Genomic DNA, 25,813 nt, shown 5'->3' on the forward strand with positions numbered 1-25,813 from the left:
GAAATGCTACTTTTGAATGTAACAAGATTGAAAGCTGTATGGAGACACAGAAGGTTTATTCGGGAGCCAAAAAGCAAACTCCTGGAGGAATTCAAGGAATCAAGCAGCATCTATAGGTGCAAAGGGGCGGTCAGTATTTCAGATTGAGACCCTGCATCAGGACAGAGTGTGGAGGAAGGGAGCATATATAAAAAGATGAGAGGGAGAAGTGAGTCTGGGGCTGGTAGATGAACAATGGAACCAGGTGAAACAGGGGATGGCAGGCAGATGGAGATAGATGGTGGCGGGAACAGGGTTGGTGGACCAGTGAGGGGCTATTAGGCTGAAAAACACACAGGTAGCAGGTTGTTGGCGACTCGAGGCAAGCATCCCACACAGGCTGCAGGTTGCTGGCAGTAGCGGTCAAGGGACTCACGCCAAGTTGGGGTGGGTTGCCTACAAGACAAGCAAAGGTCAATCATTAATAAAAGCAGAAAATGTCAGAAATATTCAGCAGGTTAGGCAACATCTGTGGAAAGAGAAACTGAGTTGACATTTCAAGTTGAAGACCTCTCATTTGATCCAGGAAAAAAAGTGAAAACAAGTCAGTTTTAAGTTGCAGAGAGGCAGATGGAAAGGGTGAAAGAAAATCCTCCTGCTCTGGCCTGAACTTGAAACTTTTGCCATTGCTTGTTGGAGTTAATTGGGAAAGTCTGCAGGCATTGTGATTGTAGTTTTGCTTGACTATTTGCATTTTGTCCTCTCTCTTTCTCCCCCACCTCTCTGTTTTTCTCTCTCTTGTCCGCACACACACAGTCTCTCTTGCATGAGTGCACTCACTCACTCACTCACTCCCTCTCTCTCTCTGGCTTAAATCCATAAGCCAGAAGGGTTTGTCAACAGCTTTTCATCGCAATAGCCCTGACCTCACCTTTTCAGGGAATTTCCTTTGTCCTATCGATCCTTCTCTTGCCTTCTCCGCAACTTAAAATTGATTTCATTTCTCCCTTTCCCAACTCAAACAAGGAAACTTTGGCCTGAAATAGAGCTATTGCCTAACCTGCTAAGAGTGTTCAGTGTTTTCCTGTTTTCTTGCAGCTTTTGATTGTCAGGGGTAAATCATTATTTTACTATTAAAAGGTGAATCTTAAATTTATTCATAAACTAAAACAAGACTGGGGTATGAGCCAAGACAGTGATCAGCTTTCTGTTGAGGTTTTGTGGAGAATGAACCTGGAGCCACTGTTCACACTGATAATGTCAGGATGGACGTGAAATAGATATATTTCACTTTGACATAATGGATATATCAAGATGAATTACTTTACTAATTCCAAACCTGTTTCTACATCCAATCCCGAAGGTGTAGAAAAGATTACTGGGCAGATGTGCCATTAACAATATTCACCGACTCCTGTATCATTGAGAATTTCACTGCAATTATTTTGGCTGCATTTCTGCAGAACCTTGTAAATTATCGAGACTTTGGATCATCCACAAACTCGGTGGAGAAGCATCATCAAAATACCAACATCAACCTCAGTCAATTGATGAGAATGAGGGTGAACTGAATGATGGTTAGCTGATGTTCCCACCTCTGGACACTGCAAAACCAGCTGAGTTCCTGCAGTATTTCTATGTGTATTATGGATGCTGTGAGACCTGCTGAGTTCTTCCAGCATTTTGATATGTTTTTACCACCACTCTTTTGCCTTATTCCAATGTATCAGGGTGATCCACAGAAGTTATTTTATTTCTATTAGAAAGGGTTGTGTTTGCAAAACAATGACCCAAGGGCTTGTTGACTTGATTGAAAATTTTTTTAAAAGTTGACATTGGATATCATAAATGATAAAACAAATTGCTGAAAATGCATTTCCGGACTGGCAGCATCTGTAGAATGAGAGAAAGTATCAGCTACTCAGACCACAGACTTTTTGTCTGCTACTAACTTTTATCTAACCTGCATTTTCATTTTTTACAAGACCATAAAATCACAAGACATAGGAGCAGAAATAGGCTATTCAACCCATCAAGTCTGCCCCGCCATTCAATCATGAGCTGATCTGTTCTCCCGATCAGCCTCACTCCCCATTACCCTTGATGCCCTGGCTAATAATGAACCTATCAATTTCTGCCTTAAAGACACCCAATGAACTGGCCTCCACAACCGCCTGTGGCAACAATTTCCTCAGATTCGCCACCCTTTGGCTAAAGAAATTTCTCCGCATCGCTGTTCTAAGCAGACACCCTTCAACCCTAAAGTTGTGCCCTCTTGTCCTAGACTCTCCCACTATGGGAAACAATCTTTCAACAATGAAATTCCCCCCTCATTTTCCTACATTCCAATAAGTACAGGTCAAGAGTCATCAAACGTTCCTCATAGGATAAGCCTTTCTTTCCTGGAATCATCCTTATGAACCTCCTCTAAACCTTGTATAATGTCAGCACACCCTCTAAAATGAGGAGACCAAACCTGCTCGGTCTACTCCATGAGGTCTCACCCAGTGTCTTATCAACTTATCCGGTGATGCAAGTTCAAATTTTATTTTGGGAAGTGATGATTTTAATTATGATAATTAATTTTTAAAGACAGGATAGTTTCAGTGAGTAGACCAAGCAGGTTTGATTCCAGGAAAGAAAGGAACGTTTGATGACTCTTGGCCTGTACTCATTGGAATGTAGGAAAATGAGGGGGGATTTTCATTATTGAAAGATTGTTTCCCATGATGGGAGAGTCTAGGGCAAGAGGGCACAACATTAGGATCGAAGGGTGTCTGCTTAGAACAGTGATGCGGAGAAATTTCTTTAGCCAAAGGGTGGCAAATCTGAGGAAATTGTTGCCATAGGCGGTTGTGAAGACCAGTCATTGGGTGTATGTAATGGAAGGAAATCTGACATCTTATGTGACATTAATTTAAAAAAAAATGAAATAATCTCTTCCAGATCTGGTCTGTGTGACAATAGGGCCATTGCATGGTGGTTTATGACTCTCTATCTGATGAAATGGTCTAACAGAACATTCTGTTGTGTCAAGATGTCATTTGAATAAATTAAGATAAGCCAGGCTTGTAGGCTTGCATCATGGCTACTACAAATCCTAGGCTCCCTCCAGACAGCATTCACCACATAGATTGCAGATAGAACACTACATTACAGAAACTGGCCTTGCAGCCTATCTAGTCTATGCAGAACTATTATTTTGCTTAGTCCCAATGACCTGCACTTGGACCATTGGCCTCCATATCTCTCATACCCAAAATAGAATCATGGAAAATGTTTAAGAAGATGGCTCGTCACTCCCATCTCAAGGATGGTGAGGGCTGCCCCTGCCAGAAACACCCAGGTCTCAGAAATGAGCAAAAAGGAACAGAAATCAAATGTTACCACCAAATGGTGCCATGCTTTATTAGAGTTAATGTGATGTGGTGTGAATCCTGGACTCGCACCTCAGGAAATATTTTACTAAACATAGCAATTTACTCATTTTCCATTGAGTCCCATAATCTCATATTCCACTTTACTGCCATGGAAATAAAAATGACAATGAATAGGTGGATATTTAATTTGCAATTAGAATTTCAGCTAGCAATCTTTATGCTTAAACCTACAAAAAATTACATTTTCTATTTGTTACATTCCAAAATGTTTCCATTACATTTTTCCACCAGTTAATTGATATGAAAATTAAGTACAAAATCTGCATTACACATACACATTTTTCCACTTTAAATTAATCTTCTCTGATGGATGCAAATTTTCCTACAGAGAATGTACTTTTACGTTTTAAACATTACTGAGACCATTGAACGTAAGTGAGGCAGGTGCACAGGAGTGTTATAACATAAAAAAGATCCTGTCCAATGTATTCATACTTGGATGAACATTTGAAGTCTCTTGATGGCCTAACATCAAATTATATATTTGTTAGCACCTGGTTCTTGGGTTATAATCATTGATAACACAAATCAAACCAGGAGTAAATCATAAGAGCCTAAGAAGTAGGAGCAGGAGTCGGCCATCCGGCCCATCAAGCCAGTTCCACTACTCAATGTGATCATGGCTGATCTGATGATGGCTCATCTCCACCTACCTGCCTTTTGCCCATTTCCCTTAATTACATTAATATGTGGAAATCTATCTAACGTTGTCTTAAATATATTTACTGAGGTCATTTCCACCGCTTCAGTGGGCAGCAAATTTCACAGATTCACCACCCTCTGGGAAAAACAGTTCCTCCTCTGTCCTAAATTTACTACCCTGAATCTTGAGGCTATTCCCCCTGGTTCTGGTCTCCCCTACCGATGGAAACAACTTAACTTCCTCAACCTTAAATACGCCTTTCATAATTTTATATGTTTCTATAAGATCCCCTCTCATTCTTCTAAATTCCAGCGAATACAGCCCCAGACAACTCAATCTCTCCTCATGGGCCAACCCCTTCATCCCTGGAATCAACCTCGTGAACCTCCTCTGCACCACCTCCAAAGCCAGTACATCCTTCCTCAAGTCAGGAGACCAGAACAGCACGCAATACTCCGGATGCAGCCTCACCAGAACTTTGTGCAGTTGGCAGCATAACCTTCCTGATCTTGAACTCAATCCCTTTAACAATAAAGGCCAACATTCCATTTGCCTTCTTGATAGTCTGGTGCACCTACAAACCAACCTTTTGTGATTCATGCACTCCCAAATCTTTCTGTACATCAGCATGCTGCAATCATTTGCAATAATATTCTGATCTTTCATTCTTCCTTCCAAAGTGGATAACCTCACAATGCACACCATCTGCCAGTCCTTGCCCACTCTATATCTGTCTGCAGAATCTTCGAATCCTCTGCACAATTTGCTTTTCCACGTCATCAGCAAACTACACTCTATCCCCTCTTCCAGATCATTTATGAATACTGTGAACAGATGCAGGTCCAGCACCAACCCCTGTGGCACACCACGCACCACTGATTGCCTACCAGAAAAACATCCCTGTACCCCAACTCTCTGCTTTCTATTGGTTAACCAATCCTCTATCCTTTAAGTCATTCAATCTTCAAACCTGTTTCTGAACAATGTCTTCAAATTAATATATTGCAAGAGGTGTTCAAATTTCTAATGTTATACTAGTTTATATTATTTAAATGCTTTGTAAGGATCTGGTATAATTCAGGGTCGCCTACTCCCCAGTAGCAACAGTGGAATGTGTGTTAGATGCATAATTGAGATGGCATGCTTGTGATCTCCAAATTTTATAGAATTTCTTCAGATTTCCTGCACAGAACTTAGAGATGGAAATTGTCCCATGTGCAATGCACAACATTCTGGAGAAACTCAGCAGTTCATGCTGCATCCATAGGAAGTAAATAGTAGACAATTTTTCGAGATTGAACCCTGCCTTTACCTCCTATGGCGGCTGAATGGCCTGGTGAATTTCTCCAGCACATTTGTGTCTGGTGCTTGACCCAAGCACCTGCTGATGTTCTTGTTTAACTCCATTCGTCTGCTCCACTGTGGTCTATTCGAGGAATGCCTCCTCTGAAGTTGTTCTCCTCTTCAAAGGAGTTTCTGTAAGAATCTCTCTCCTGCTGCCCATCCGTTATCCCTGCTACTCTCAAGCTTTATTCCTGACAAAGGCCCCAGGCCCAAAATGTTGGTTAACCTTCTCTTCCATGGATGCTGAGTTTCTCCAGGACTTTTGTGTATTCACTTGGCCCCAGCAGCTGCAGATTTTCTTGTTGAACTTAACTATCCCTTGTGTGTTGGTGGTGCAGAAATGCAGGACAGTGCTTTAAACAACAAAGTAGGCAACCTTTTAGAATTGCTGTACCTCCCATAACAGATAGTTCAGAGCTTCTCATGGTTGGTATCCATTTACTAAATTCAATGCATCTCAGAATTCAGTTCTGTTCTCATGTTTACACCTTTTCTCATTGTAATTTAGATTGAAAAACAATTTTAAAATATATTTTGTCAAAGGTACAAATGAGTAATGTGGGTGAAGAAAGAGGCCAGAGGAATTAAATCAACGGGGCTTTTCTTAATTCAATCGGTTTATTTCAAACCAAATTGAAGCCAGTATCAGTGGTTGAAGTCTGCACAAACACTCAAGTGAGTACACCTGGTTTCCTAACGAACTTTAAATGCTTCCATGGAACATTGCCAAGCCTTTTCTCAGAGACATGCTGTTCAAGACCTTTCTCCAAACTACACTGCTGAAGAGGAGGAGGTTGGGATGGGCAGCGAAGAACATAATTAAATTTGTCCAGTTTTGCAGATAGAATCTAACTACTGAATTGGAATACTATTTTTCAGAAAGATCATTCAAATGTAAATTGAAATCAATAAAATGCAATACAAAAGAAATGGAAATAGCAAGTAACTTGGAGTATTCAGCCATCATCCTTCTCTTCATCTCAACAGGCGCTGCCTGACCTGCTGAGTATCCCCAGCAATGTAGCCTTTTATTATGACAAAATTATGTGTCTCTTGTGTTATTCAAGAGCCTTATGATAAGACAAACAGAAATTTTCTGTTTCTTTATGCATTGCAAAATAATGAGCAAGAAAACAAGTTTACAGCAAGTGTCACCACGGCCTGTTAGAATCAGAATTGGAAAGATCTGTTGGAATTGTTTTCTGGGCGGAAATAAATTGACAAAGCTGTTAGTTGCTTTGGCATTTCCAGTATTTTACTGCAGTCGTTTGTGACTGCACTAAAGTAAACAGCGGCAAAACCCCAGGCAATAAAAAAAAAACTCACTCCTGCTCTGCGTCAATGTGTATTTTGCATCAGACGGCACATTTTGCAAATCATTTCAAAGATAGGAGCCCACGAAATGGGAAAGGACATTTATTGTCATGTTATGTGATTAATAGTATGGCTTACAGGGAGAAATCATTTTTGCTTTAACTTTGACACAAATCTGAAATTATAAGGTTCATATACATCTAGATCTGATTCTGCTAAATCGTGTGTCTCAAATAATTTTGAGCAAATATCAGCTTTTAGCACTGTTTTTGTCTCTGATCTTTGGTTTATTATATGAAAGAACATATTGTATATTTATAATATAATTAGTTTGTTTCATACCTACATGAATAGGAGAAGCTAATAAATCAGCCTTTAACTATATCATTGGACTACGCAGTGTGAAAGAACTAACTCTGATATCTTGACCCGGCGATTTTTATTTTCTCTTAATTATAACAAAGGCTTAAATTCCAATTTCTGATTTGTGTCTGCAAGATCAGAAATGTTGCAGTTTGAGATAGAACGTTCACTTCATATTCATTAGCGCCAAGAGTTTTAGGAAGCTGACTATCTCCTGGAGTCCTGTTTCAATGTATATGACTGAAGCAAAACATACCGGTAGATACCCTCTCAGCTTCTAAGTGAAAATTTGTGAAATGCTTCCATGGAACATTGCCCAGCCTTTTCTCAGAGACATGCTGTTCAAGACCTTTCTCCAAACTACACTGCTGAAGAGGAGGAGGTTGGGATGGGCAGCGAAGAACATAATTAAATTTGTCCAGTTTTGCAGATAGAATCTAACTACTGAATTGGCACTATTTGGAATACTATTTTTCAGAAAGATCATTTACTTGTGTTTTTCTTTCAATTTACTTTTCCTCTTTTTTCCTAACTGGTGCATAATTCCAAAGGGCTGATGCACAGGGACAGTAAGTGATGAGAATAGTCAACAGAATGTCATTCTTATTGCAGAGAGAATTGAATACAAATATTGGAGATTATGCTGCAATTACATAGGGCAGTGTATAATACTCAAAGTTCAGAGTTATTGCCTGAGTACATGCATGACATCACATGCAACCCTGAGATTTGTTTTTTAACGTGCAGGCGAGACAGAATTACCACTAATTGGTCATTTAAATTTGTATAGAACCTTAATTAGACTGTATTTGGAATGTGTGTGCGAACATTTATGGCCTTCATTTTCTGAACCAAAATATTGAAAGTGTAGGAGGATATTGCAGAAAAAGTATGGTACGTAGAGGTGTTACCTGAATTCTCTGAAAAAATAAATGACGAAAATTGTAGATATCTTATAAATGATAGAGATTTAGTTGAGGGAGATAGAGAAAAACACTTCCACTTAAAATTACCTTATGTAAAGATTGTCAAGCATACTGCTAAGTTTTAGCAAATGGGGAAAACTTATGCCAGAAACTCATATTCAATGTAAGGAATCGATTGTCTTACAATTTGTTTATTGTATCTGTGGTATACACTCCTGATACGATGGTGATGGATTGTCACCCTGTCATAGTAGAGAAACTTGTGTGGTCCTGAGATCCCAAGAGCGATGTCATCTGGAACTATGCTCCTGCTAGGGTCACCCATGGCATTAAGATCAAGGCTGAGGTCACTGACAAAGAATAATCCATCACGTCCTCATCCAGGCGGACGAAGTTACTCTGAACTCAACAGTTGAGAAGGTGGACAAAGACTGCAACAAATCCATCAGCTCCAATCGTTGCAGTTTTCATGCCATTGGAATTAGTTGGTTGATTTGTGAAGTATCGTGTGCTTCTTGGAGTGCAACATCAAGTACACGTTAAACAAATACGTGCACAGGTGTCTTCGCTCTGTGGATCAATGGAACGAAGGCCATCATCCTCAACCACGAGGGATAACCACGACTATGGTTAGGGGAGACGGCGGCCCCGGTCTCGGTCGAGTGAGGCAGGCGGAGGCCCCAGTCCGGGCTGAAAGTAGGAGGCGGCGGCCCCAGTCTGGGCACAGGGAAAGCAGCGGCGGCCCCGGCCCCGGTCCGGGCAGAGGGTAGGCGGCGGCGGCCCCGATCCGGGCGAGAGCTAAGGGGAGGCAGCGGCCCCGGCCTCGGTCGAGTGTGGCAGGCAGAGGCCCCGGTCCGGGCAGAAAGAAGGAGGCAGCGGCCCCAGTCCGGGCACAGGGAAAGCAGCGGCGGCCTCGGCCCCGGTCCGGGCAGTATGGACCGACCTAGGAGGGGAGGCAGACCCCTCCAGCCTGGGTAAGAAACCTGCATAGGAGAAGGCCACTCCGATATAAAACCTATGACCCAAGGACCTCGCTGCCACGTCCCAGCTTGCTTGGCCACGGCACACGAACCATGGGTGTAAAGGGTGGGGCCAGTACTGCGCGCATTGCACTCCACCTAAAAGCTCCTTTGCGCAGGCCCAAGGACAGGTCCACGTCCTCCCCCTCCACGTCCTCCCCCTCCACGTCCTCCCCCTCAAAGGATGCTCACAAACTCAAGCTAGCATGCTGGAACATCAGAACCATGCTAGACAAGGCTGACAGCCACCGACCTGAACGTCGGTCTGCCCTCATTGCTCATGAACTCCTCAGACTTGACAGTGAAGTCCGCCTTGCAGATGTAGGCAGCCTCCAAGAACGCGGCGCGGGCTACACACTGTACTGGTCTGGCAAGCCTATGGATGAACGATGCCTATCTGGTGTAGGCTTCATGGTCAAGAACTCCATTGCCTCCAAACTCGAAAACCTCCCGACAGGCCACTCGGACCGGATCATGTCCATGCGACTCCCCCTTCAAAACAAGCGTCGCATCACCCTCATCAGTGTCTATGCTCCAACCCTCCAGGCAGAACCAGCAGAAAAGGACAAGTTCTACACTGATCTGTGCAACCTCATTCAACGCACCCCTACAGCCGACAAGGTTGTCATCCTTGGCGAATTCAACGCTCGCGTCGGCAAAGACTCAGAAACCTGGCCAGGAATCCTGGGCAAGCATGGTGTCGGCAAGTGCAATGACAACGGGAGCCTTCTGTTGGAGCTCTGCGCAGAACAGCGGCTTGTCATTACAAACACCCTTTTTCAGCAGAGGGACAGCCTGAAGACTACCTGGATGCATCCCCGATCCAAACACTGGCACCTCCTGGACTACGTCCTGGTGCGATAAAGAGACAAACGAGATGTGCTCCACACCAGGGTCATGCCCAGTGCGGAATGCCACACTGACCACCGGCTGGTTCGCTGCAAGCTCAACCTTCACTTCAAGCCAGGAACAGTAAAGCCCCCAGAAAGAGGTTCAATGTTGGAAACCTGCAGTCAGACGAAGTGAGAGGAAACTTCCAGGCAAACCTCAAAGCAAAGCTCGAGGATGCAATCCGCCTCACGGACTCGTCCCCTGAAACCCTCTGGGATCAGCTGAAGACTACCATACTGCAATCCACTGAAGAAGTACTGGGCTTCTCCTCCAGGAAAAACAAGGACTGGTTCGACGAAAACAGCCAGGAAATCCAGGAGCTGCTGGCAAAGAAGCGAGCTGCCCACCAGGCTCACCTTACAAAGCCGTCCTGGCCAGAGAAGAAACAAGCCTTCCGTCGCGCATGCAGCCATCTTCAGCGCAAACTCCGGGAGATCCAAAATGAGTGGTGAACTAGCCTCGCCAAGCGAACCCAGCTCAGTGCGGACATTGGCGACTTCAGGGGTTTTTACAAGGCTCTAAAAGCTGTGTACGTCCCCTCACCCCAAGTCCAAAGCCCGCTGCGCAGCTCAGACGGCAAAGTCCTCCTCAGCGACAAGATCTCCATCCTCAACCGATGGTCAGAACACTTCCAATCTCTTTTCAGTGCCAACCGCTCAGTCCAAGATTCCGCCCTGCTCCAGCTCCCTCAACAGCCCCTAATGCTAGAGCTGGATGAGGTCCTCACCCGGGAAGAGACATATAAGGCAATTGAACAACTGAAAAGTGGCAAAGTAGCAGGTATGGATGGAATCCCCCCAGAGGTCTGGAAGGCTGGCAGCAAAACTCTGCATGTCAAACTGCATGAGTTTTTCAAACTTTGTTGGGACCAAGGAAAACTGCCTCAGGACCTTTGTGATGCGATCATCATCACCCTGTACAAAAACAAAGGCGAGAAATCAGACTGCTCAAACTACAGGGGAATCACGCTGCTCTCCATTGCAGGCAAAATCTTCGCTAGGATTATCCTAAATAGAATAATACCTAGTGTCGTCGAAAATGTTCTCCCAGAATTACAGTGCGGCTTTCGTGCAAACAGAGGAACTACTGACATGGTCTTTGCCCTCAGACAGCTCCAAGAAAAGTGCAGAGAACAAAACAAAGGACTCTACATCACCAAAGCCTTCGACACCGTGAGCAGGAAAGGGCTTTGGCAAATACTAGAGCGCATCGGATGCCCCCCAAAGTTCCTCAACATGGTTATCCAACTGCACGAAAAGCAACAAGGTCGGGTCAGATACAGCAATGAGCTCTCTGAACCCTTCTCCATTAACAATGGCGCGAAGCAAGGCTGCGTTCTCGCACCAACCCTCTTTTCAATCTTCTTCAGCATGATGCTGAACTAAGCCATGAAAGACCTCAACAATGAAGACGCTGTTTACATCCAGTACCGCATGGATGGCAGTCTCTTCAATCTGAGGCGCCTGCAAGCTCACACCAAGACACAAGAGCAACTTGTCCGTGAACTACTCTTTGCAGATGATGCCGCTTTAGTTGCCCATTCAGAGCCAGCTCTTCAGTGCTTGACGTCCTGTTTTGCGGAAACTGCCAAAATGTTTGGCCTGGAAGTCAGCCTGAAGAAAACTGAGATCCTCCATCAGCCAGCTCCCCACCATGACCACCAGCCCACCCACATCTCCATTGGGCACACAGAATTCAAAACGGTCAACCAATTTACCTACCTCGGCTGCACCATTTCATCAGATGCAAGGATCGACAACGAGATAGACAACAGACTCGCCAAGGCAAATAGCGCCTTTGGAAGACTACACAAAAGAGTCTGGAAAAACAACCAACTGAAAAACCTCACAAAGATAAGCGTATACAGAGCTGTTGTCACACCCACACTCCTGTTCAGCTCCGAATCATGGGTCCTTTACCGGCATCACCTACGGCTCCTAGAACGCTTCCACCAACGTTGTCTCCACTCCATCCTCAACATTCATTGGAACAACTTCATCCCTAACATCAAAGTACTCGAGATGGCAGAGGCCGACAGCATCGAATCCACGCTGCTGAAGATCCAACTGCGCTGGGTAGGTCACGTCTCCAGAATTGAGGACCATCGCCTTCCCAAGATCGTGTTATATGGCGAGCTCTCCACTGGCCACCGTGACAGAGGTGCTTCAAAGAAGAGGTACAAGGACTGCCTAAAGAAATCTCTTGGTGCCTGCCACATTGACCACCGCCAGTGGGCTGATATCGCCTCCAACCGTGCATCTTGGCGCCTCACAGTTCAGCGGGCAGCAACCTCCTTTGAAGAAGACCGCAGAGCCCACCTCACTGACAAAAGACAAAGGAGGAAAAACCCAACACCCAACCCCAACCAACCAATTTTCCACTGCAACCGCGTCTGCCTGTCCCGCATCGGACTTGTCAGCCACAAACGAGCCTGCAGCTGACGTGGACATTTACCCCTTCCATAAATCTTCATCCGCGAAGCCAAGCCAAAGAAGTGCCTCTAATTCATTTGAAATAACAATTTCTCCTTGATACAATACTTCTTCATTTAATTGTACTTTTACAAAATTTAATTTATATTTTTCAAGCTAAAGAAAATATTCAAGCTGTAAAGAGCCCTGTTTGGCATCTAGACATTTAAATTGTAGCTAATGTTAAAATGTAGTGGACAAAGCAGTATTTCAGGATGTTGATCCTTAATGAGAAGTTATAAAGGTCATTGATGTTTATAGATTGGTGATATCTTGAATGTGGCAGATGCAGTTTATTTTTAATGTCTGTAATGGTGAAAGGGGCAGGGTTCAAGTGGCACATTCTCATCACAATTAAATAATTGGATATAGCAGACTGCAGCTGCATTGCACTCAAGTTTCTTGTAGTGGTAAAACTTTTTAAGATATTTGATGTTAAATATGTCAGAGTGGATTTGGTCTAACCATAGTAGAGGACATGAATTCTCCTCACATTAAACATGAAGAACAGATGGGTGTTTAGGTGATACCCACCTGTTTCAAACAGGCATCAATCGTACCAGTGCCCAAGCAGAGTGTGGTAACTTGCCTAAATAACTATTGCCCAGTGCCACAGTGATTGTGTTTTGAAAGTCTGGTGTTGAAGTACTAAAGGTCCAGTCTGACCAGTGACATAGATCCATTCATATTTGCCTATCATAGCAACAGGTCTACAGCAGATGCCATCTCACTGGCTCTCCACAAAGCCCTGGAACACCTGGACAGCAAAGATGCATTCATCAGTGTTTTTTATCAGCTACAGTTCAGCATTTAACACCATCATGCCCTCAAACTGATCAGCAAACTCCAAGACCTTGGACTCAGCACCCCACTGTGTAATTAAATCATGGATTTCCTCACCTCCAGACCACAATCAATGAAGATTTGTTACAATATCTCCTCCTCAATCTCCATCAGTACTGGAGCACCCAATGGCTGTGTTCTTAACCTCCTGCTCTACTTACCTTAACTATGTAGCTCAGAATGACAATAACACCATCTATAAATCTGCCGATGATATCAAGAGTAGTGGGCTGTAGAAAGGAAAGGGATGAGTTAGCACACAGGAGGGAGATTGAAAACTTGGCCAAATGGTGCACGAACAGTTAACAAAACCAAGGAGCTGATTGTTGACTTCAGTGATCATTGGGAGATCAGAGGTGGAGAGGGCAAGCGAATTTAAGTTCTTGTGTGTGACTTTCCTGGACCTAACACACTAATAGCATCATGAAGGAAGCATGCATGCACCTCTGCTTCCTCAGGAGTTTGCAGAAGTTTGGTATTGTGGCAGGCTGCACCAAAGGAAAATACAGGCACGATGCTGTTTGGGGCAACACAGCTTTATTTCATTCACATATAGATTTAGTTGGCTGCTAGCTGCTTGCAGCAGTGATCCCGGGGAGAGAGGGAGCACATGGTCGGGACTTTGGCTTTATACCATGGGCCCTCTGGGCCCACCTGGTGGTCGGATGACATTAGGCCGGGGGCCGTGTCTCTAGGCCACCTGGTGGTGGGATGTCATTAGGCCGGGTGCCGTGTCTCTAGGCCACCTGGTGGTGGGATGTCATTAGGTTGGGTGCCGTGTCTCTACGCCACTTGTTGGCCGAGTGATGTACTGCAGCGTATCATCACAGGTATGACATCAGAAACCCAGGCAGTTTTCTACAGATTGTAAGGTAAAACATCATGAGATGGGAATGTGTAGGGAGTTACCCTGTACAGGGCAGTAACAAGAAGGGGAGGTGTCCTTGTACTCCTGTTAGGTAAAACATCATGAGATGGGACCGGAGAAGGAGTCACCCAGTACTAAGGAGTAACAGAATGCATCCTTGTACTTACAAGATAAGAGAGACATTGATGGATTGAGAGGCAGGAAGCTAGCAGGGAAAGGATAGCAACAGTTTTAGTCATTGGACAAGTAATGATATGATGATGTTCTCAGCATGTATCCAAGGGTATAAAAAATCACCATTTTGCTGATAACGGCAGAATGCATTCTCCGACTAACTTTGTTAGTCGCAAGTGTTACAATCCGGTAATAAAGAACAAAGAACCCTGATTTCGACTCAGCCTGGTGTTTGTCTCACTCATTCATGAACAAAGCAGACCTAACAATATGTGAGGTGGAAAGTGTGTGACCAGCTGCATCACAGTCTGGTATGTGGACAGCAAAACCCTCGAGCGTAAAGCTCTGAAAAAGGTAGTGGGCACAGCCCAGGACATCACCAGCAAATCCTTTCCCACCATCAAGAACATCTACAGGAAATGCTGCCATCATAGAGCAGCAGCACACGCTCTGTTCTCGCTGCTGCCATCAGGAAAGAGGTCTAGCTGCCACAAGACTCACCCCACCAGGTTCAGGAACAGCTGCACCCCCTCCACCATCAGACTCCTCCACAACAAACTCAATCAGAGGCTCATTTAAGGACTCTGACTTGTGCACTTCATAGTTTTTTTGTCTCTCTATTGCACATTCAGTTTGTTTACATTTCTTTATTTGTTACGTGTGTACGTTGAGTCAGTTTTCTTATCGCAATACCCACATATAGTAATTCTGCCGGTCCCTCAGGAAAAGAATCTCAGGCTTCCATATGATGTTATTTATGTACTCTGACAATAAATTTGAATTTGAATTCTGATGTAATTTATAGCTTCAAGTGAAGTTTATTGTCATCTGATTGTACAAGAACAACCGGACAAAACAGTATTCTCCAATCCTCAATGCAAGACATGCCAACACACAACCAGACATAACACACTTCCTTCTTCTTTGGCTTGGCTTCGCGGACGAAGATTTAAGGAGGGGGGTAAATGTCCACGTCAGCTGCAGGCTCGTTTGTGGCTGACAAGTCCGATGCGGGACAGGCAGACACGGTTGCAGCGGTTGCAGGGGAAAATTGGTTGGTTGGGGTTGGGTGTTGGGTTTTTCCTCCTTTGCCTTTTGTCAGTGAGGTGGGCTCTGCGGTCTTCTTCAAGGGAGGTTGCTGCCCGCCAAACTGTGAGGCACCAAGATGCACGGTTTGAGGCGATATCAGCCCACTGGTGGTGGTCAATGTGGCAGGCACCAAGAGATTTCTTTAGGCAGTCCTTGTACCTTTTCTTTGGTGCACCTCTGTCACGGTGGCCAGTGGAGAGCTCGCCATATAACACGATCTTGGGAAGGCGATGGTCCTCCATTCTGGAGACGTGACCCACCCAGCGCAGCTGGATCTTCAGCAGCGTGGACTCGATGCTGTCGACCTCTGTCATCTCGAGTACTTCGACGTTAGGGATGAAAGCGCTCCAATGAATGTTGAGGATGGAGCGGAGACAACGCTAGTGGAAGCGTTCTAGGAGCCGTAGGTGATGCCGGTAGAGGACCCATGATTCGGAGCCGAACAGGAGTGTGGGTATGACAACGGCTCTGTATACGCTTATCTTTGTGAGGTTTTTCAGTTTGTTGTTTTTCCAGACTCTTTTGTGTAGTCTTCCAAAGGCGCTATTTGCCTTGGCGAGTCTGTTGTCTATCTCATTGTCGATCCTTGCATCTGATGAAATGGTGCAGCCGAGATAGGTAAACTGGTTGACCGTTTTGAGTTTTGTGTGCCCGATGGAGATGTGGGGGGGCTGGTAGTCATGGTGGGGAGCTGGCTGATGGAGGACCTCAGTTTTCTTCAGGCTGACTTCCAGGTCAAACATTTTGGCAGTTTCCGTAAAACAGGACGTCAAGCGCTGAAGAGCTGGCTCTGAATGGGCAACTAAAGCGGCATCGTCTGTAAAGAGTAGTTCACGGACAAGTTGCTCTTGTGTCTTGGTGTGAGCTTGCAGGCGCCTCAGATTGAAGAGACTGCCATCCGTGCGGTACCAGATGTAAACAGCGTCTTCATTGTTGAGGTCTTTCATGGCTTGGTTCAGCATCATGCTGAAGAAGATTGAAAAGAGGGTTGGTGTGAGAACACACTTACAGACAAACAATACATGTGCAGGACAAGTATTTCATCCATACAATAAATATATATGTTGTTTCATGAATCTATGAGAGTCTCAGATGGTTGTGTGAGCAGTTCCTTTGGTCGTTCAGTATTCTCACTGTCCACAGCTTGTCCTGTGAGGAAGATGGTTTGGAGAACATAACATACCATAAAGCAGGAGCTCAGCTGCAGCAAAGGAGATTATTAACAGCTTGTTTTTTTGACCCTTCACCATTTAATGTCATGGTTGTTTACTAACGGCCATCTCTGACTCTTACAATAAACTGTGGCAGTTCTAATTTTGGTGACTAATTGCTCACATGGTGCAGATTTCTGCCAAACACTTATTTTAAAATATCTTTAAAAATTAGAGGTTTAAAACTGACCAAAGCAATATTCTTAAATGAAAATTGTACATAATCATGACCATCTGGTCACAGTATGATTTATTTTCAGTAGAATCCATATGGTCCTTGGCAATATTGTTTCCTGGGACAAAAAATGATCCAAATCATAATTTAAATGAAGGTGTGGCCATGTCTCTCACATAATATTTCTCACATTTGATTCAAAATCCATATTCCAATGGTTTTCTGATTTTTAAAAAAATTGCTGCTTTTCAACAACTTAAAGACAGATTTTGCCATTTTGCCATGATTGAAAGTATAATTTCTCCATTTGTTGCGATCTTTTTAGAATTACAGTTAATATTTTGTATTTCATTGCAATTTAAAATGTCCTTAGCCACACGTGAGGTGCTGGAGAATCACAGGGTAGCTCATGTTGTCTCGTTGTTTAATAAAGACTCCAAAAGTAACCTAGGAAATTATAGGCCAGTGAGCCTGATGCCAGTGGTAGATAAACTATTGGAAGATGTCCTAAAAGATTGGACATACAAGTATTTGGATAGCCAGGGAATTATCATAGATAATCAACATGGCTTTGAGCATGGTAGGTCATGTTTAACCAATCTTATAGAGTTTTTCGAGGAGGTTACCAAGAAAATTGATGAAGGAAAGGCTTTAGATATTGTCTACATGGACTTTAGTAAGGCCCTTGAGAAGTTTCTGCATGGGTGGTTAGTCAGAAAGGTTCAGATGCTCGGTGTTCATGGTGGGTTGTAAACTGGATTTGACATCAGCTATACGGGAGAAGCCAGAGAGTGGTAGTGGATGATTGCTTCTCAAACTGGAGGCCTGTGACTGGTGGTGTGCCTTGTGGATCAGTGCTGGGACCATTGTTGTTTGTCATCTATATCAATGATCTGGATGATAATGTGGTAAATTGGATCAGCAAGTTTGCAGATGACACAAAGATCAGAGGCGTTGTGCACAGCTAGGAAGGATTTCAATGCTTGCAGAGGGATCTGGACCAGCTGGAAAAATGGGCTGAAAAATGGCAGATGGAATTTAATGCAGACAAGGGTGAGGCATTGCATTTTGGAAGGGCAAACCAATAAAGGACATACACGGTAAGTGGTAGGACATTGAGGAGTATGGAAGAATAGAAGGTTCTGGGAAAACAGATGCATAGTTCCCTGAAAGTGGCATCACAGGTGGATAATGTTGTAAAGAGAGCTTTTGGAATATTGACCTTCATAAATCAAAATAATGAGTACAGGAGCTGGGATGTTAAGGTAAAGTTGTACAAGATATTGGTGAGGCCAAATTTGGAGTATTGTATGCAGTTTTGGTCACCTAACTGCAGGAAAGATATCAATAAGGTTGAAAGAGTGCAGAGAAGATTTACTAGGATGTTGCACCAACTTGAGAAATTGAGTTACAGGGAAAGGTTAAACAGGTTAGAATGTTTTTTCCTTGGAGTGGAGAAAAATGAGGGGAGCTTTGATAGAGGGATTTAAAATTGATAGGTCTAGACAAGAGTAAATGTAGATAGGCTATTTCCACTGAGGGTGGGTGAGATGCAAACCAGAGGACATTGGTAAGGGTAAAAGGGAGAAAAGTTTAAGGGGTAATGGTGGGAGTGTGGAATGAGTTGCCAGCTAAAGTGGTGAATGCAGACTCAATTTTATAATTTCAGAAAGATTTGACAGGTACGGAGATGGGAGGGGTATGGAGGGTTCTCGACTGGGTACAGTCAGTGGGATCAGGCAGAATAATCGTTTGCTGCAGACTAGAGGGGCTGAAGGGCCTGTTTTCTGTGCTGTAATGTTCTATGGTTCCAATTGCAATCCGCTTGCTGTAATTACTTTCTGCTATTCATCTCTCATTTGTCGTTCTATCACTCATCAACCTCACAAGAAATTTCACAGCAACCACAATATATTGCCAAAGAAATGGATCAGATTAAGAAATTTCATACAAGGATAATATGTAGAGAAAGTATTGGATGAGATGGTTAAGTTGTTGAGCATATTGCTTATGTAGACGGCCATCTATTTCACTTCATATCTTTGTTTAAAATCAGTACTATTTGTTTGTGGCACTGTATGTTTCGAAAGAATATTCTGACTGATGCTCTAAGCTGAAAAACATTGCATAAAATCTCATTGCTCGCTGCAGCTTCTCCACAGAGGCCGAGATTCACTACCATAAATTGGTTTCATCAGGACAAACAGGTCAGGCAAACAAAACAGTCTTGCAGATTTAAGTGTCGTCTGGCCAGTTTCTGTCATTCTCAATGGTAATTTTCAAATCCTGTTCATTGCTGTCTCATTCCAAACCCCCCCAAGGCAACTCATTTTATTTTCAACAAAACACAGTTTCATAAATGTATCTCCCTGAATTGCCTCAAAGCAGATAAGGATATATTTTCACAGAGTGAATGGATGCTCACATTACTATGAAAGCGAATCATATGTGTATGGCCTGGTGATAAAATGCGCACTTGCTTCAAGCTCTCAATCATCAAGAGCTTGACTTCCATAGAACTGGATATTTATCATGCATACTGTATTCTTTGTTAGGTTTCAGGCAGGACAGCTGATAGAATCTTCCACCTCTAAAACAAAATGAAATGATCACAGTTCATCTGCTCCTGCAGTCAACATCCTCCTACCAGATGAGGCCTGCAACAACATTAATATTGACAATTGTTGCGGTTCCCAATTCAATTAGAAACAAGAAATGAAAGCAAGGAAGAAATAAAGTTTAGCAGAAGCATCAATGATTTCCTGACGACCTCTTAGCCCAAGCTATGCACTCCCTGTCTGTTTGTGCACCATTCTAGATACGGAGTGAAGTTTGCAGCGTCTTAGCCAAGCCTCAAGGAGGGACAAAGAAGTGCGGTGGTCACCAGCCCCCAGCCTTCCAAAATAAATGACTGTAACTTGCTGATAATTATGCAAGCATGCACCATTTTCAGAGATGGCAAGTTTTAATTCCTGGCCACACCTATATCAACTGTTTAAGTGGCAGTTCCCTTCAGCAGTAGCTTTTTCTGCTCAGAGCATTTTTGAAACAAAGAAAATGGCTGATATTTAACTGCATCACATCTCAGGAAATGAATCATCTAGATTTGTGTATCTCATCCATATATCATCAAGAGAGCCTGCAAAACTTTCAGAATCATGGAAAGATTACACGGAAGCACAGGTTCCAGCCAACTGAGACCATTCCGGCCAGGGAGGCATGGTTAGCATAATGCTGTTAGAGCGCCAATGTTTGAATCCGACGCTGTCTGTAAGGAGTTTGTATGTTCTCTCTGTGTCTGTGTGGGTTTCCTGTGGGTGCTCCAGTTTTCTCCCACCCTTCAAATAATGTACTGGGTTGTAGGTCAATTGGGTGTAGTTGAGTAGTACGGGCTCATGGGCCAGAAGGGCCTGTTACCATGCTGTATGTCTAAAAAAGACATTACCAGCCCATCTTTTCATGAATCCCACACTCATCCTATTTTATTTCAATCAATCAATCACTCCCTCCCCCACCAAAGTTTCCACCACTCGTCTACATTCTGGGGACAATTTATATTAGTCGATTAACCAACCTTTGGGAGGCGGGAGGAAACCAGAGTACCCAGTGGAAATTCTAGTGGTCAGTGTGCAAACTCTGCAGCCAGTACCCAAGTGGAGGATTGAACCCAACTGATCTATGAGGCAGGACCTCTACCCCCTGCACTACCCTTCACTTGCAGACTATCTCACCTGCCCACAAGTGCCTGTTGGTGTGATTTCTGTTAGACCCATGTAAGGCTTTAATATTCAGAATGATCCCTGAAAGGTGAGGTCGGAGGACATTCTGCACATTGCCTATCTTACCAAGTGTTATAAGGTCAGTGTAAAAACAGAGAGTCAAGGTTCATTTACTCAACAAAAGTAAAATGCTGCAGCTGCAAGAAAGATGGACACAAGGACATCATAATGGAGGAACAAGAGTCGGCTACTTGGCCCCAAGCCTGTTCAGCCATTTAATATCATTGTGGCTGATTTGCTCGTGGCCATATCTCCTCTTTAAGAGTACTCCAGAGCCCTCAGTCCATAATCTTACAAAAATTATTCTCCTTCCTTACATACACCTGAAAGATCTAGCCTCCACATCCCTCCAGGGTAGAAAATTCCAGAGATTCACCACCTTTTATTTTTAATTTGTTCAGACGTACAGCACGACAACAGGCCCTTTCAGTCTGTGCCGCCCAACTCCACCCAGTTGACCTACAAACCCTGGTACATTTTGAAGGATGGGAGGAAACCAGAGCTCCTGGAGAAAACCCATGCAGACACGGGGAGAACGTAGAAACTCCTTACAGACAGCGCAGGATCTGAATCCCTGTCCCGATCACTGGTGCTGTATCAGAATTGCGCTAACCATGCCACCCACCTTTTGCAAGAGATTCCAACACAACTCAGTTTTAAATGACCATGTTCTCATCCAGTAATCTTATCCCCTCAATAAAATTCTCCCACAAGAGAAAACATTCCGGCATCTACCCTTTCATATCATACTATAAGGATAAGGGGTAAACCATTTAGGTATGAGATGGGGAGAAACTTTTTCATTCAGCGAGTTGTGAACTTATGGAACTCCCTGTCCAAGGCCTGATTGATCGCCATCTCAATCTATTTTCGATGATTGTGTGATTCTCTTCCCTCAGGACCTTGCATGCTTCAGTAAGATCGACCATCATTCTTCCAATCAGATCTAATTACTTCAGTTGCTGTGATAGAACAACCCTTTCCTCCCAGATTGCCTACCTTCAAAGCAATGATAGACAGAATATTTCAAATAAAGAGACCAAAAATGTACACAACACTTTATGCATGTTCTCACCAGTACCTCAAACATATATCACAATGTTTTCCTATTTCTAAATTTCAACCTCCTTGCAATAAAAGCGAATACTCCATTTATCTTCCTAATCACTTGCAATGTCTGCTTGTTAACATTTTGCAATGCATGCATAAGAATATCCAGATCCCACCAATACTTCACTCCTCCGTAATAGAAAATCAAAAGCAGAAAATGTTCAGCATGTCAGTGTCTATGGAGATCATTAACTTGAGATATTAAGTTTGGTTCTGTCTTTAAATCTTTTTCATCTGTGTCAATCTTCCCTTACTCTGCGCTAAAATGATTCCTGGTGTACATTATTCATTTTCAAAAGAAACAGAATGGCAATATGCAGGGAAATTATTAATTGCTCAGTTGTACAGGTTATACCTCTTTAATCTGGTGACATTGGGACCTGGCCATTGCCAGACCACAGAAAATGCTGGAAAACAGAAATTGGCCCTTAAAAGAATGCTCATTAGCTCTGGCACCATCTTCTGCACCTTTTGGTCTCTTGAATGACATCCTGAAGGGTGAAAATACAACTGAATATAAGAAATTAACATGACTGTATCCCCAAAACACTTGGGTGCAGTGTAAACAAATTTTGGCGCATTAGTGCGGACAACAGCGCCGCCCTGGTGCCAGATCCACAAACTAATGGCGGCAGATTCAAAACATGCCAGACCATGGGAGCTGCCAGAGCACAGAGCGCCGGATTAGAGATGTCCAAACTGCATTTGCACTAAATCCCTTTTGGACATCCAGAGATTATGAAAGGTCCTGGAAAAGCACAAGCCCCTCTTTCTTTCAAATAATTGAAACACATACACATTTATTTAAGTACTCTGTATAGAAACCAGGCTAAACTAAAGTGTCCTGCCTTGACTTGTGATAAATCAGGACCAGAGTTTGAATAAAAGGAACCCAAGGCAATTCCAAAAGACTGATGTACCATAAAGAAACAAATTAAAGAGAAAGACAGAAAACTAAGTGCATAATTATTACAAAATAAGTGTGAAAGGATTATCGGATTAGTTGAGTTATCACAATGGAGTAGCCACATGCTAATCAAACGCTGGCAATGTTAATATGGCATTTCATAGGCTGAAGGCACTTTGAGAGATTTAGGCATGTTGCATTAATGTTGCTCCATTTACAAGGAAGATCAGAGGCTGCGTGGTGTATTTTTTTAGGTCTGTAAACTTGCGGATCTTCCGATTCTATACTATTCCACTGAGTCATTCATTGAAAGCTTTTCTGTTGGCCAGTATGACCTTTTCGTTAATTTCCCACCAAGTCATTCATTAACTTAGGTTCTGTGGAGAAGTGTCATATGTGATGGCTGGCATTCTCCGTTTAACTGTCAACAACCTTGGGATTTCCCATCATTTCAGTCAGGTGTTCATTTTGGCTTTGTAACTGTGTGCTGAATCTGGGCTCCTCACTGATGAAGCACCAAGTTGTGGTAATTCTCACCCCTTAGGTGGGAAGCCTCCACATCTCCATTGGGCACACAAAACGGTCAACCAGTTTACCTATCTCGGCTGCAGCATTTCATCGGATGCTAGGATCGACAACGAGATAGACAACAGACTCGCCAAAGCAAATAGCGCCTTTGGAAGACTACACAAAAGAGTCTGGAAAAACAACCAACTGAAAAACCTCACAAAGATTAGCATATACAGAGCCGTTGTCATACCCACACTCCTGTTCGGCTCTGAATCATAGGTCCTCTACTGGCATCACCTACGGCTCCTAGAACGCTTCCACCAGCGTTGTCTTGGAGCGACTTCCTCTCCAACATCAAAGTACTCGAGATGGCAGAGGCTGACAGCATCGAATCTACGCTGCTGAAGATCAAACTGCGCTGGGTAGGTCACGTCTCCAGAATGGAGGACCATCGCCTTTCCAAGATCGTGTTATATGGCGAGCTCTCCACTGGCCACCAAGACAGAGGTGCACCAAAGAAGAGGTACAAGGACTGCCTAAAGAAATCTCCTTTGAAGAAGAATGCAGAGCCCACCTCACTGACAAAAGACAAAGGAGGAAAAACCCAACCCCAACCAACCAATTTTCCCTTGCAACCGCTGCAACCGTGTCTTCCTGTCCCGCATCGGACTTGTCAGCCACAAACGAGCCTACAGCTGATGTGGACATTACCCCTCCATTAATCTTCGTCCGCGAAGCCAAGCCACAGAAGAAGGTGGGAAGTCTCTATGAGCAACCCATGCCAACACCTTTCTTATTCATTTCTATGAAGATGAGCATTGGTTTAAATAAATGCATTTTTTTTCTGCTTGAGTCAAAAAGCTTTAAAATTATTTACATTTTCAAATGATTAGTTTTTACATGATTTTAGGCCATTTCAACATCTTTTGATAGATTGAGTACTTCTGAATATCAGAAGCATTCATTGTTTTGGCAGTCTTGAGAGCGAGCAAAACTGGGGAAATTGGTGAGCTGTCTGTTAAAGATTTCCTTGCTGTTTTATGGTCCGAGCTTTCTCCGGAGCCCCAGAATGGCTCCATTTACATCATTAAAAATCTCTAATGCCATGTGTGGCCTCAGCAAGGCGGATAAAGTCAGTGTCTAACAGAAACCACTCAAGGCAAGAGATGTGCATAAAATAAAACAGCTCAGTTATGCCAGCAAATTCTGACCCTTTATTCTTGTTCTACCAATGACACTTCTTTCAATGGGCCCATATCAGAGTGGGTTATGTTCCTCTTTCTGCAAATGAGGGGAAGCAATTAATGAGCCATCGGTGAAGCCCAAGCAACACACCTAGATAGTTGTATGATTGTCATTGGTGACTTCAACCATATTAACCTGAAAACAGTCTACCATCAGCATGTTAACTTTCCAACCAGAGGAGAGCACATATTAGATAAGGTTGGACAAAATCATTCCTGGCACGTACAAGCCTGTCACCTGACCCCACCTTGGAAACTCAGACCACATTTCGATTCCGCTAACTTCTGCAAACAGACCACTGGTGAGATGAGTCAAACTAGTTTGTAGGAAGATGGCCAGGGGAAGCCACAGCAGAGCTACGGCACTGCTTTGGAACCACAGACTGAAGGAGATTCAGGGAGGTGGCCACTTACAATGACCACATCAATGTCAATGAGTATTCAAGCACAGTTGCCAGCTACATAGGCAAGTATATGGAGGATGTCACAGAGCCCAAACACAGCCAGGGCGAACTAGAAACCATGACTAGACGCAGAGTTCCAGGCGTTACTCACAGCTTGGGACACTGCTCTCAAGTCAGGTGATGAGATGGCACTAAAAATAGCAAGGGCCGAACTCTCCCAGGCAAACAGGAAGACAAAGCGGGGATGCGCCAGAAGATCCAGAGACAACAGTGTGACACTGGAACATGAGGTACATGGGTCAAGGTATTAAAACCATAACAGACCACAAGTCAACCTTGTGGGCTATTGACAATGATGCCTCCCTTCCTGAAGGGCTGAACACTGAAGAAAGTCCCATCCCCAGTGAGGAACAGGCACCCTGTGTAGCTGCAGCTGAAGTGCGGAGGATCCTATCCGTGGTGAACCCACACAAAGCAGCAGGACTGAGAGACCGTGTGGACCAGCCGATTGAGGTCTTCAGTATATTACTCCAGCAGACCATTGTCCCCGCATGCTTCAAGGCAGCCATCATCATCCCAGTGTCCAAGGAAGTGATGGCAGTTGGACTAAATGACTGATGTCCAGTGTTGCTGACCATCATAATCATGGATGTGCTTTCAGCAACTGGTAATGGATCGCAATCAAGGCAAACCTACCAGCAGCAATGGACCCATTCCAGTTTGCTTATTAGCCAAATCAATGCACAGTCAATGAAATAGCCCTGACACCACCCCCCCTCACTTAAGTCCTGACCCCCCCCTCACTTCATCCTGACTCCCCCCTCACTTCATCCTGACTGCCTCATATACCAGTCAGTTTATTGACTTCAGCTTGGTCTTCAACACAATTCTACCTCAGAGACTGGTGGATAAACTGTACTCACTGAGACTCAGCACCCTTCTATGCATCTGGATCCTGGATTTTGTTGATGAAAAGACCTCAGTCTGTCCAGTTGGCTGAAAAACCTCAGGCCTTATCACTCTGAGCACAGGCACACCTCAGGGCTACGTGCTCAGCCCACTGCTGATCGTAGTACTAACTCACACTGCACAGCTCCAACAGCATCATT

General features: G+C 43.9%; 1 protein-coding gene and 1 long non-coding RNA gene across 31 annotated transcripts in view; one reads left to right on the plus strand and one right to left on the minus strand.

Annotated features, from left to right (window-relative positions):
• The window catches only part of LOC138735739 (disks large-associated protein 4-like), a 482,104-nt gene that overhangs the window by 253,195 nt on the left and 203,096 nt on the right, over nt 1-25,813 (plus strand). The window contains exon 6 of one of the 30 annotated variants that reach the window (XM_069884062.1): nt 1-129. The exons of 28 other annotated variants lie outside the window; for them this stretch is intronic. The gene's annotated coding sequence lies outside the window, so the exon portion shown is untranslated. The remainder of the gene's footprint in view (nt 130-25,813) is intronic. One more of the 30 variants, XM_069884066.1, reaches the window with a different exon arrangement.
• LOC138735740 (uncharacterized) lies at nt 28-25,788 on the minus strand. The gene is made up of 2 exons (XR_011339924.1): nt 25,628-25,788; nt 28-435 (listed from the first exon to the last, which is right to left on the minus strand). It is a non-coding gene; the product is annotated as an uncharacterized lncRNA (long non-coding RNA).

The sequence above is a fragment of the Narcine bancroftii genome, chromosome 6 (genome assembly GCF_036971445.1).
Source record: "Narcine bancroftii isolate sNarBan1 chromosome 6, sNarBan1.hap1, whole genome shotgun sequence".
Taxonomy (NCBI): domain Eukaryota; kingdom Metazoa; phylum Chordata; class Chondrichthyes; order Torpediniformes; family Narcinidae; genus Narcine; species Narcine bancroftii.